Genomic DNA, 11,463 nt, shown 5'->3' with positions numbered 1-11,463 from the left:
CTGGGGGGCAGGGCCCAGACACCAGCTCTACTAAAGAGGCTCCTGGTGAGACCAGAGGGACATCGCTCGGCCTGACAAGAAACCCAAACTATTGGATTCTTTTGCCCCATCTTTTTGTGCCTGCTAAACAGCCGTGTCATGCTTATGATAATATTTTATTCTCTTGGGAATTCTGCTGTTTAAAATGTGCATTTTATATTTGACTTTACTTAGCAATGTTGGTTTTTTTTGGGGGGGGGGAATGCTTAAGTTTTTTGTTTTGTTTTTGTTAATTTTGTGTTAAATATGTATTCTGTAGTTGACTTCCTTTGTAATGTTTTATTTTGAAATCTTTAATATTTCAGTTTTTGGTTAACTATGTTGCTTTAACTGTATACTCTATATTTGACATTCTTCAGATTGTTTTATTTATGTTTTAATATGCTGTAAACTGCTTTGAATTTTTTCTTGAAAATATAAAGTGGTATAGAAATGAAATTAATAATAATAATAATAATAACAATAACAATAATGTTCATTGAAATGTTGTGTCCAAAGACTGCAGCCGATGGAGAGATCACCCCTCCCTCAATTTTCTATCAGATTATTTAGATTTGGTAAATAATTCTTATTGCTATTCTTATTGTATTAATTATTATAATTGATTTATGTAGTTCTGACGGTTTAGCTGCCTTGAGCATGAAAATAGAAAGGCTGGATACAAACCTAATCTAATAAAGAGCCCTCTTCCTCCTCCTCCTCCTGAGCCTGGGGCAGGACCGTAGCCTGAGAGAGAGAGGGTTGCACAGTTCCCCGATTATTTTGGAGGAATTCCACACCACACATTTAAAGCTCTTACACCACTTGAAAGAGTCCAGGCTTTCCCTCAAGAATCCTGGGAACTGTAGTTTGCCAAGGGTGCTGAGAGATGTTAGATCTGTAGCAAACAGAGGTTCCCAGGATGTGTTGGGTGAATCTGTGACTCTTAGTGCAATGCTTCTTGAAATGTGTGGTTGTGACCATTGTCCTCATAACAGCACTGGGGTTCGGATTGCAGTGTGTGTGTGTGTTGCAGAATGGTTTAATTAGCTCATTCTCCTCCTAGCACATCGTCTTCATTCAACTCTGGCTGTTGAATGAATGCTTTCTTATAATCATTCCTATGTTTAAGTGGGCTTTGGCCTCCTTCCAGACAGCAGCTTGAAAGGGAAGCAGAGGAAAGCTCAAATGATGACAGAAGGCAGGGGCATCCAACAACCAAGAGTTTTGGTTTGGATGTGACACTTTGAGACTTCCCCAAGCCATCCCGAAGCCCCAATTTCACTCGGCCCCATTTCACTCTGGTCCATCTGAGTATCTCCTTTCCACCTATGCCTCCCCTCCCCCCCAAATATTCACAATTAAGAAATCAGAAAACAACCCCCACCTCTCTTTTGACAGAACTAGATGGAATGATCAGGCATAGCAACTCCTGCAGAGAGGATAAAACCAAAATGTTTCAAAGGGACACATTTATCAAACAAGATATCTGCCCATAGCTCAGTCAGTAGAGTGTGAGACTCTTCATCTCAGGGTCGTGGGTTCGAGCCCCACGTTGGGCAAAATATTCCTGCATTGCAGGGGGGTGGACTAGATGACTCTTGTGGTCCCTTCCAACTCTACAATTCCATGATATCCTGTGAGGAGTAGTCTGAAGTGAAGGCACAAGACAGGAGTTGATCATCATGTGAGCTGCGCACAGGTGGGCTGAAGCGAGCTGCTGACCAGTCCTGTGGAGCCTCCTTTTATTGAGACAAATATGCAAGCTAGGCAGATACATTTTGGGCTGTGACCTTTACACACCTTTGGTCCCGAGATCGTGGGGTGGTACAAAGTTATTTTGGCACCTGTTTCCACCGCGTCATTTTCCCCTTGCACAGTGTATGACAAAGGAGACAAAAGGTCTCGGGGACAAAGGTTACAGACAGGACACCGTAGACTGCTGAGACCGCAAAAGGTCAGACAGAGGAAACGATGTTCCAGACAGCCATGACTTTGTCTGTGAGGGGGAGTATGCTACGCACCCCAGGGTCACGCGTGCAGGCAGACTGTGGCTGCCTGCTGGTGGGGAGTGTGCTCCCTCCGGACCCCACTGCCCACTCCGCGATTATCCCTACAGTAGTCAACTGAGTTTTACTCAGAAGAGATGCGTCAAAATCAACACAGCCACGTAATTTGTGCCCATCAATTTAAATAGGTCTGCTGTGGAAAGGACTGATGTTGACTACAACCCTGATGTTTTCTGATTATTTTATAGAGCGTTTCCCTCAGTACCAAAAAATGGAGGCAGAGACAGTTTACTGAATTTCAAAACCACCGAAGCTTTATTGAATGAACGAATCAATTTATTACAGCCACAAGCCAGAATATGGACTTATACAGAGATAGAGAACATGTAGAAGAAGAAGAAGAGTTTGGATTTGATATCCCGCTTTATCACTACCCTAAGGAGTCTCAAAGCAGCTAACATTCTCCTTTCCCTCCCCCCCCCAACAAACACTCTGTGAGGTGAGTGGGGCTGAGAGACTTCAGAGAAGTGTGACTGGCCCAAGGTCACCCAGCAGCTGCATGTGGAGGAGCGGAGACGCGAACCCAGTTCCCCAGATTACGTAACTACCGCTCTTAACCACTACACCACACTAGCTCTCATATATATGTAGGTTAAAATCAAAATCTATAAGCTAGAACACAGTAAAGAATACAGATGTGAAACTATTAAAATGTGTAGTTTAAGACCTTAACCGCTAATTTAAAATATGCATGTCAATGCTTTATTATAATTAAGGCAGGTAAAATAATTATTACTCTTAATAGTATTCATTGCTATGAGGCTTCTTGAAGCAATTCAGAATACAATCAACATTAGCAGAACACTTTCCTTTACAAGGACAATTTAAAAAGCAACAATTTAAAAGCAATAAAAAAGGAATATTGCATAGGAAAGAATTCTAAAACAACAGCAATGATCACAATTAGCAACAAGACACAATGAAACAGCAAGCAAAACTTGCCACTCCATCATCGCTGAGCCTTGAAACTTGTGTCTTAGCCCCATAATCGAAACTGACATCAAGTCTTATGTCATCTGGAAGAGAATGAAGGAGAAGAGAGATGAATTTCTGCCACATTTACTGATTCACCAAATTGACCTGGCCCCCATTCCACCCTATTTACAAGGAGGCTTTATGGATCCTGTCTTTGGTGGCAACGACTCCTTCCAAGCCTGCAGTTTGGCCATCTTTGTGCTGTGGCAGGATTTCACAGCCACATGACCCAGGAAGTCTGCACCAAGCAAGGCTGCTGCAGCTACTGAGTGGGCTCTCCTTAGTCTGGAAAGTGCGACTGAGGGAATCGGCTGGCTCAGGGGGCGTGAGCAGCCCTATTTATCGCTGGCGCGGCCGGGATCTCCCTCTTTTGCCGGACCTGATTTTTCGCTTGGGGGGAGTGGGTTTGCGAGTTGATGTGCATCAGCAGGACTCCCCCTACTGGTGGTTAACCCTTCCCGGACTTCAAGCGGACGGGCTGAAGCCGGATAGTCAGTTAGGACCAATGCCTAAGCCAATACCACTGATCACCTGTAACCAACAAAGTTGTGGCCATATTTAGCCCATTAACCTGAAATCATTGTGTCATGTGTCTTTATTTCCACTTTGGGGGGGGGGAACTCGCCACGCAATAGGGCTCTTTTTGTTTTTTTATGCACCCACAGACCCCAAACGGCTCTCCACAGGAACACAGTGGTGCATCTCATGTATGTGGGGGGGGGGGGATTCCAACACTCCCCCCACCCCCACCCCCAGCAAAGCAAAGATAAGGGAAGCATTTCCAGCATTTAAAAGAGCCCTCAGCATAATGCTTTTAGGACAGCAGCCCTGCCTGGAGAGGGAAGGGGGCTGCTAGGAAGGTCGTCAAAGCATCAAGGCATAGATGAGCCAAAGAATGCAATGAAAACTCTCTTAGAGCCAGAGTGACTGACAGGAAGACTGACAGAATGCCTGTCTGTTGCAGTTGATGGCTGAAGAGTTGAGAAACGGAGAAGGGGTAGAATCATAGAATCATAGAGTTGGAAAAGACCACAAGGGCCATCGAGTCCAACCCCCTGCTAAGCAGGAAACACCATCAGAGCACTCCTGACATATGGTTGTCAAGCCTCTGCTTAAAGACCTCCAAAGAAGGAGACTCCACCACACTCCTTGGCAGCAAATTCCACTGTCGAACTCTCTACCCACTGGGTAGAGAGAGAGGGGGTGTATAGTGGCTAGAATTCTGGACTAGGAGGACCTGGGAGATCCGAGTGCAAATCCCCACTCAATCATGAAGTGCACTGTTTGATGTTGGGTCCAGTCACTCTCATCCTAGCCTGCCTAACAGGTTTGTTGTGAGGGGAAAAACAGGGGGAAAGGCAAGCCATAAATGCCACCTTGAACTGCTTGGATGAAAAGTGGGCTATGAATGTAATGAAAAGCATCCCAAAAGAATGATCATGGAAGGTACCCTGGGGATCATCTAGTCCAACCCCCCTGCAATGCAGGAATATGCAGCTGTACCTTATGGGAATCGGACCTGCAACCTTGGTGCTATCTGCAGCTCCCTCTAACCAGCTGAGCTGCAATGAGATTTGAGGGAGAATGGGAAGGCGGGTGGGAAGAGAAGTTAAGCTGTTCAGGAAGGGGTTAAATTCCATGGGGATGCTGGCCGTGTGGGGGACCCCAAGCCCTCGCCCCAGAAGATTACAAAAAAGAAGCAGACGGAATCCTACTTACACATTCACGATGCTGGCCATCTCTTCAGGTGAAATCCCCTCCTGTTTAAAGTCAACTGCTTTAAAATGCTCACACAACACTAACTCTGAACCTTGCCTCTAACCGTATTGCTACTCCTCTCTGTCTAAAATATACAGGAAAATATGTGCACAAAATATACAGATGAAAATGAAATGATAAAGTGAAAGCATTTGTTGAAATACAGTAGAGAACTCACGCCTCCCGAGTTGAGGGAGGCCTTGCTTTGCATGCAGGAGATCCCAGGTTCAGTCCAGGATCTCCACCAGTCAGGGCTGGGACTGTCCCCTGTTTGAAAACCCTGCAGCGCTGCTGCCAGTCAGTGTAGGCAGTGCTAGGCTAGATTGACTCTGTCAAGTGCAACTTCCTATGAATGCTCCTCGTATACGATTTCTCGAAACACAAGCAAGCTACCTTATCAACGAGTTGTGAGAGTTCATTCATGACTTTTAACAAACAGCAGAAACCATTTTATTATTTCTATGTGAGTACAGAAATCCTGAATATGAAAGGAAGGAAACTTCCTGCCTCTGCAATAAAGGCAGCTGCACTGCTAGGTGAGCTGTCCCGATGCCAACTGAAACAGACCCTCCAAAGATTCAAAGGTGAAAAGGGAATTTTGAGCATCTGAGCACAACTGGGCCGTCTTCTGCGTTAACGTGAAGTGCAGGAAGTGATTGCCTTGAGCAGGGGTAGGCAACCGAAGGCCCGGGGGCCGGATGCGGCCCAATCGTCTTCTCAATCCGACCCACGGACAGTCCGGGAATCAATGTGTTTTTCCATGAGTAGAATGTGTCCTTTCATTTAAAATGCATCTCTGGGTTCTTGGTGGGGCATAGGAATTCGTTCATTTTCTCTCTCCAAAATATAGTCCGGCCCCCCACATGCTGTGAGGGACGCTGGACCAGCCCACGGCTGAAAAAGGTTGCTGACCCCTGGCCTTGAGCCTCCTCAGGACTGGCGCAGGGGCCGTGCATTTCAGGGTGCCAGCCAAGGCCCGTGCCCCAGTATTGATTGCTGATTCTACTGAGTCCATCAGTATATTGTTGTGAAGTGACCTGGCATTTTTAATGAAGTGCAATATAGGCTTGTCTTACATCTTTAACAACAACAACAACACCACCACAGTAAATTGCACAGAAGAATTCCATGTTGCCTGTGGGAGCGGCTGGGTAGACCTCTTTGCAGCTGCATGATCCATGCATTTGATCTATAAGCAACTGCTCAATCTTCATAATTGGCTCTGGCTTCGTGTAGGAGATTGAACGCATTCTTCTATTTCTCAGCCCTGTATTCCACCCCCACCCCCCTCCTCCTATACTCGGACGGTGCCGACTACTCATCTCTACGGAGTGAAATGTTTATGAGTCCTGCAGATCTAGTCTCAGACGTCAAACCTCTACCCCAAAGACGGGGGAGCCTGTGACCTTCTAGAGCATACATTTCTTTGGACTGCTATATGCTGAAGTGAACAAATGTTTTGTCTGAAACCCTTGAGAGTTTCTGTGGGCCGCCCTAGAGAACACTGGGCTAGAGGGATCATGGGGATGACTTGTTCCACAACAGCAGATGGCATGCAGAAATTTAAACTGTAGCAAAGGGAGGTAAACTGTCTAGCTAGCTAGCTAGCTATGTCTTGCTGGAAGTGCATGCACTCCTCTTAGCCAAAGCCCCAATAACTGCAAGCGTGGAGCCACACAAACACGCCTGATCTCGACACTGTCTTGGGGGAAACTCCCGATGCTGGAAAATTCACGTGCTCAATTTCTGCACATTGAGACAGGAGCCAAAGAAAGCACACGCAGAGTAGGGGGGCTCATAAAAAAGGTTTCTTTGGGAGGGGGTGGGTTGAGGTTTGCTCCGATGTGAAAGCTAAAGAGCAGGCTTTCACAGAGAAAGGAGCAGAGTAAGGCGGAAACTACTGGGACCCGTGCTTTCCAGGCACGCTAACGGGAGGGATGAGTCCGGCATTGCATTGTTTTGGTCGTATTTCCAGTGACAACTATTTATGACAGAGGTTTACAGAAAATTGATCTAAAACCTCTGCTTGTAAGAGGCTATGGGCATTTGAAGAAGCCCATCATAATCTTTACATGAAATGTATCTTTAGAACACCGGTGGCGTCATGTCCCCATTTGTTGCCTTAGTTTCTCCATCAATGCACCACCCACAATTTGCCATCATATTGGCATCAGGTGTTTTCCAGGCCAGCGAATGTCAGCAACCCCTTCGTCTAAAGCTGCTTCCCCAGTTTCATCCAAAATAGAAAGAAATGCCATTTGGTAGCCCATTGAGAAGCTTTGGGAAGTAATGGAATACATTTCTGAAAGTTATTTATGGATGCACAAGGTCACCACATCTTTGCTTAAGGTGAATGGAAAGGAACATTTCCCCAGGCGGCACACCACTGTCCCCGAATCTCGTCCGCTGCTTGGTCATTTCAACAGATTGTGTGTCTTTGTAAGATTCTGTACATTGCAGAAAGCTTTCCCTTGCCTACAAATGAAGTGCATGATTTTTCAAAAACTTATGAATGCCCCGTGCTTTTACTTCTGGTGTGGTAAAAAATTGCAGAATCTGGCTATCATTTAAAGCAGTGTAAGATGCTGGTTTACGTTTCCCCTCACATTTGGTGACTAGGTAGGGATATGCAGTTTTGTGTTTTGTTTTTTGAAGAGTTCCTAGGGCGTCCTGCTGCTTCCGAGTTTTATTTTGGGGGTTGTTGTTGTTTTTGTTTACAAAAAGGTAATCCAGTTGTAACCTTTTTCTAGGTACAATTCTGTACATTCTGGTACTACCTGTTCACGCATGGTCCCTCCAAATCCCTTTGTTTCTTTTAGCAATGTGTCCTTGTGTGCCTGCTACCTTTGCTTACAGAATTTCTCCTGAGGGGCGCTTTGAACATGTCCCGTAATACATGTGGATAAAAGGAATCGCCTTTGTTAATTTCAAAAGCCATTTTATTTCTTCCATGATTTTCCTCTGTTGTTAATTTATTTTGTAAACGCAAGTGGGGTTTAGTCACCAGAGAGGTGGATTCTGTGGTTTTGCTCAATAGGTCATGGTCATTTCAAGAGCCATAGGGCCTGAGATGGTTCCAGCTCTAACTTACGTGTAAGATTAGGAGTCCAAGAATGTGGAATCAGTACTGCAGAAGGTCAGTTCTGACGTACTTCCCCCCTAAATAGTGGGTGAAGTCCTTTTGGAAAGGACTCAAAGGTTTCAAAGTGTCAAGTTTTGCTGTACTGAAGGACTGTCCATATCTAATCTATTAGAACATTGAACCCTCCTCCCCACTCCAGGAATTTTGCTATCCAAAGTGGGTTTGAATTTGGATAATAAAAGTTTCCAGTCGAGTAGATTTATATATTTTAGGGAAGGTAAGCAACTTAAAATGACCACGGACCCAGTAAAACTCATTACAAAGAGAAGAGAAGCAACATTTAAAAGCAGATACAAATAATGAGGCATTATTCTTTTCTCAAGAAGCCAGCAAAATTTCATCTTTCCTGTTTTATTTTAAGCATGCTTTTTATTCAAGTTTTTAACAAACAACAAGGTGGTAAGCTGCTGAATATAGGCAGACTATCCTTTCTCAAGGGCCATTCCAAATGTGTACAATTGATGGCTCCAAAGTAAGCTGCACCCTGTGAGTCCAGAGGGCAACTGGGGCCATTGTCCCTGTTAGCATTTTGTAAGAAAGGGCACCAAGATTTCATCAAGCTGTCTGCCTTGATGAGACTTGCAGTGAGGATCCCTTTGATAAGCCATCGGCAATGCATAAAGGAGGGCAGGTGGCTTGGTGAGCAGGGAAAGTCTTTCAAAGATTTGGACCAGCGATGTGCCTTTGCTTCGGGCAAAGGGTGATGGTGGATGGATCATAGCTACCTAACTCAGCACTGTCTGTACTGATTGGCAGTGGCTCTACAAGGTTCCAGGCAGGTGATGTTTTCAGTTTCACCTGGAGATGCTGGAGACTGTTCTGGGACCTGCATCACCAGCGAGCTCTGGTCCTCCCTTAAGGAGTTTGGCGGCTCAGTGGTCTGACTCTGTGGAAGGCACCATGCTATTCCCCTTTAAATTAGCCATTTCGACAGAAAACATGAGAACTGGAATTTTGCTCTTGAATTGATTTTTGGATCGCCTGCATGCCAAGCACATACTTCTCCCACTGGGCCAGCACCCTTCCTCAGTGGCTGAGGTCTCATTGCACACAGCCATCCAGCAAGCAAAAAAATGGTATTGTTAGAAGGGCAGAGTGGGGAGCAAGAGATTCAGAGGCCGGTTTTAGACCCACAGTGCTCGGGTTTATTCTGTTGCCTGCTTGACATTGTGCCTCCTTTCCCCCTACCTTTTATTCCTATGAAAGTTTCACAGTGTCGGTGCTTGGGATTCTGGATAATCTATGGTGTTTTTCTTTTCAGTTTTTTAAATTAATTTTCCAAAAAATATTTAAGACAAACAAACAAACAAACAAACAAACAAACAAACATACATACATCCTAATTGTAATTAAACCAATCTTGATAACATTGTTAAGTGACTTCCTCAAATCCCCCTGGTTGAATTTCATTGTATTTCATTTTAACAGTTTTCCAAAATCAATCTTCTCAAAAAAACACACAAAAAAAACCTTGATCACTTCACATCTTTCATTCTTTCTAATCTAGCTTGAAACATCTTAATTCCTATCCTTACATATTTAAATCCTAAGCCTCTCTCATATTTGCAAGCTTTTCCAATTAGGTTATCTTGAAATATTTAGCTAAATAATCTTTGAATTTTGTCCATTCTTCCTGGTACTCCTCCTCCTTCTGGTCGCGGACTCTTCCCGTCAGGTGGGCTAGCCCCGGGATTCTGGAGAATCTATGTGACTAGATGCTTGTAATGTATGCCAGGCAATCTGGCACAAGTGGGTAGGGTTGCCATCCGCCGCCGGGATTTGGCCGTTGGAAACAAGTGTCCATGCGGGAAACGCTTGAATGTCCAAATCCAAAGGTATAGCAATTCTACACGTGGGGAGTAGGGACACAAGCGCAAATCAGAATAAAGCAAAGGCTGGGAAAGTTCAAACAGAAACACACACACACACACACACACACTATTCCTCAAGATTTGTGTTTAAGACACAGGATCCTAGAATTGTGGAGTTGGAAGGGACACCGAGGACCATCTAGTTCCGTTATTCCCAATCAGGGGTCCGTGGCCCCATCCCTTGCCACCCTCCAACTAATTTTCTCTCATATTGGCATGGCAATAGCATACATTTTATGGGCGGTCTTGTTGTTTTTAGTATACCTAAAATCCTTTGCTTATTACCCCACATTTTGAACCCGCAGCCCTGAGATTAAGGGTGTCACGCTCTACCAACTGAGCCACCCCACTGTAATTATCCCACACCTCCCCTCTTGACGAAGCTGCCTGCAAAGCTGATCTGCTGAGGAAATGTCCTTCTGCAGGCATGGTTTCAATCCAAACAGCAAATACTAGTGGTCAACTCCAAAAGTGCGGTCAAGAAACCCTGCTTGCCAAAGAACAACTGAACGCACCCTTGAAGCTCCTTTGCAGCCATGTCTTTACCTTGACACCACGTATGATGCTAGATGTGGGGCCTGCGGGCCTGTCAAGATTCCCCACCTCTGCTCTATCTAGCCAGGCTGATGTTTTCAAATGGGGGTTAAAGCTGTGAAGCTGTTTGGATGCATGACTGGACTTGACTGTGGGCATTTCATTGTGCTGTGTCCCAGAGCCTTAAGGATGGGGTGGCCTAGGAACCTAAGCCACCAGGTATATAAAAGTGAGGTCCACTCCAGCCAAGAGCGAAAGAAAACCACCAAGCAGCCCTGCTCCCCAACAATGCCCCCCAAAGAGGATACGGATCGTCTCGGGAATGCTGGTGTCCAGGCACTCAATTCTCTCCTGCAGCTCGTCCTGCGTGCCCGGGGTCTGGAAGAGGTCCTCCTGAAGCAGAGTATCACCCATGCGTTCGGAAGGGATGAGGTACATCCTGGATAGCATGCAGAACAATCCAGCCCTGGGGTGCATAATGTGAGGTCGAGGAATGCCACAATGGAGAGAAGCCCATCACCAAGAGAGCTGGCACAAGGGCTGAGAATTGTATCCCGCCTGCTTTCCACAGTAGCATTCCTACTACCCTTCTCCTGATTTGGGGCAATGGGAGAGTGAAATCATTCCCCGCTTCTTCTAGTGGCGAGTCTCGGAGAGCCGCTTTGCTAGGGAGAGACAGACAATGGTTGGGAACACTTGGGTTCTTCTGAGCCGCTCTAAGGAAGACCGTATGCTGGATGCCCCACCCGCTGCCGCTCCACCAAGGTGCCACTATACTCACAGCAGGAGTTTGAGAGCTAGTGTGGTGTAGTGGTTAAGAGTCACGTAATCTGGGGAACCGGGTTCGCGTCTCCGCTCCTCCACATGCAGCTGCTGGGTGACCTTGGGCCAGTCACACTTCCTTGAAGTCTCTCAGCCCCACTCACCTCACAGAGTGTTTGTTGTGGGGAAGGAAGGGAAAGGAGAATGTTAGCCGCTTTGAGACTCCTGAAGGGGAGTGAAAGGCGGGATATCAAATCCAAACTCTTCTTCTTCTTCTTCTTCTTCTTGTAAGAGCGAGTCGGTAGCTAAGATATAAATCAATTGGGATGTTTGG

At 45.7% G+C, this 11,463-nt stretch overlaps 1 pseudogene across 1 annotated transcript in view; it reads right to left on the bottom strand.

The window, feature by feature from the left end:
- Nucleotides 1–6,459: 6,459 nt before the first annotated feature.
- Nucleotides 6,460–11,463, bottom strand: part of LOC308467694 (inositol polyphosphate 5-phosphatase OCRL-like) — a 41,766-nt pseudogene continuing 36,762 nt past the window's right edge. The window contains exons 15-16 of the transcript in view: nucleotides 10,634–10,760; nucleotides 6,460–6,566 (exon numbers count right to left, since the gene is read on the bottom strand). The product of the transcript in view is annotated as an inositol polyphosphate 5-phosphatase OCRL-like (transcript). The remainder of the gene's footprint in view (nucleotides 6,567–10,633; nucleotides 10,761–11,463) is intronic.

This window comes from Podarcis pityusensis (assembly GCF_964106645.2).
Source record: "Podarcis pityusensis genome assembly, chromosome: W".
Lineage (NCBI taxonomy): Eukaryota > Metazoa > Chordata > Lepidosauria > Squamata > Lacertidae > Podarcis > Podarcis pityusensis.
This window is presented reverse-complemented; position numbering and strand designations above follow the sequence as displayed.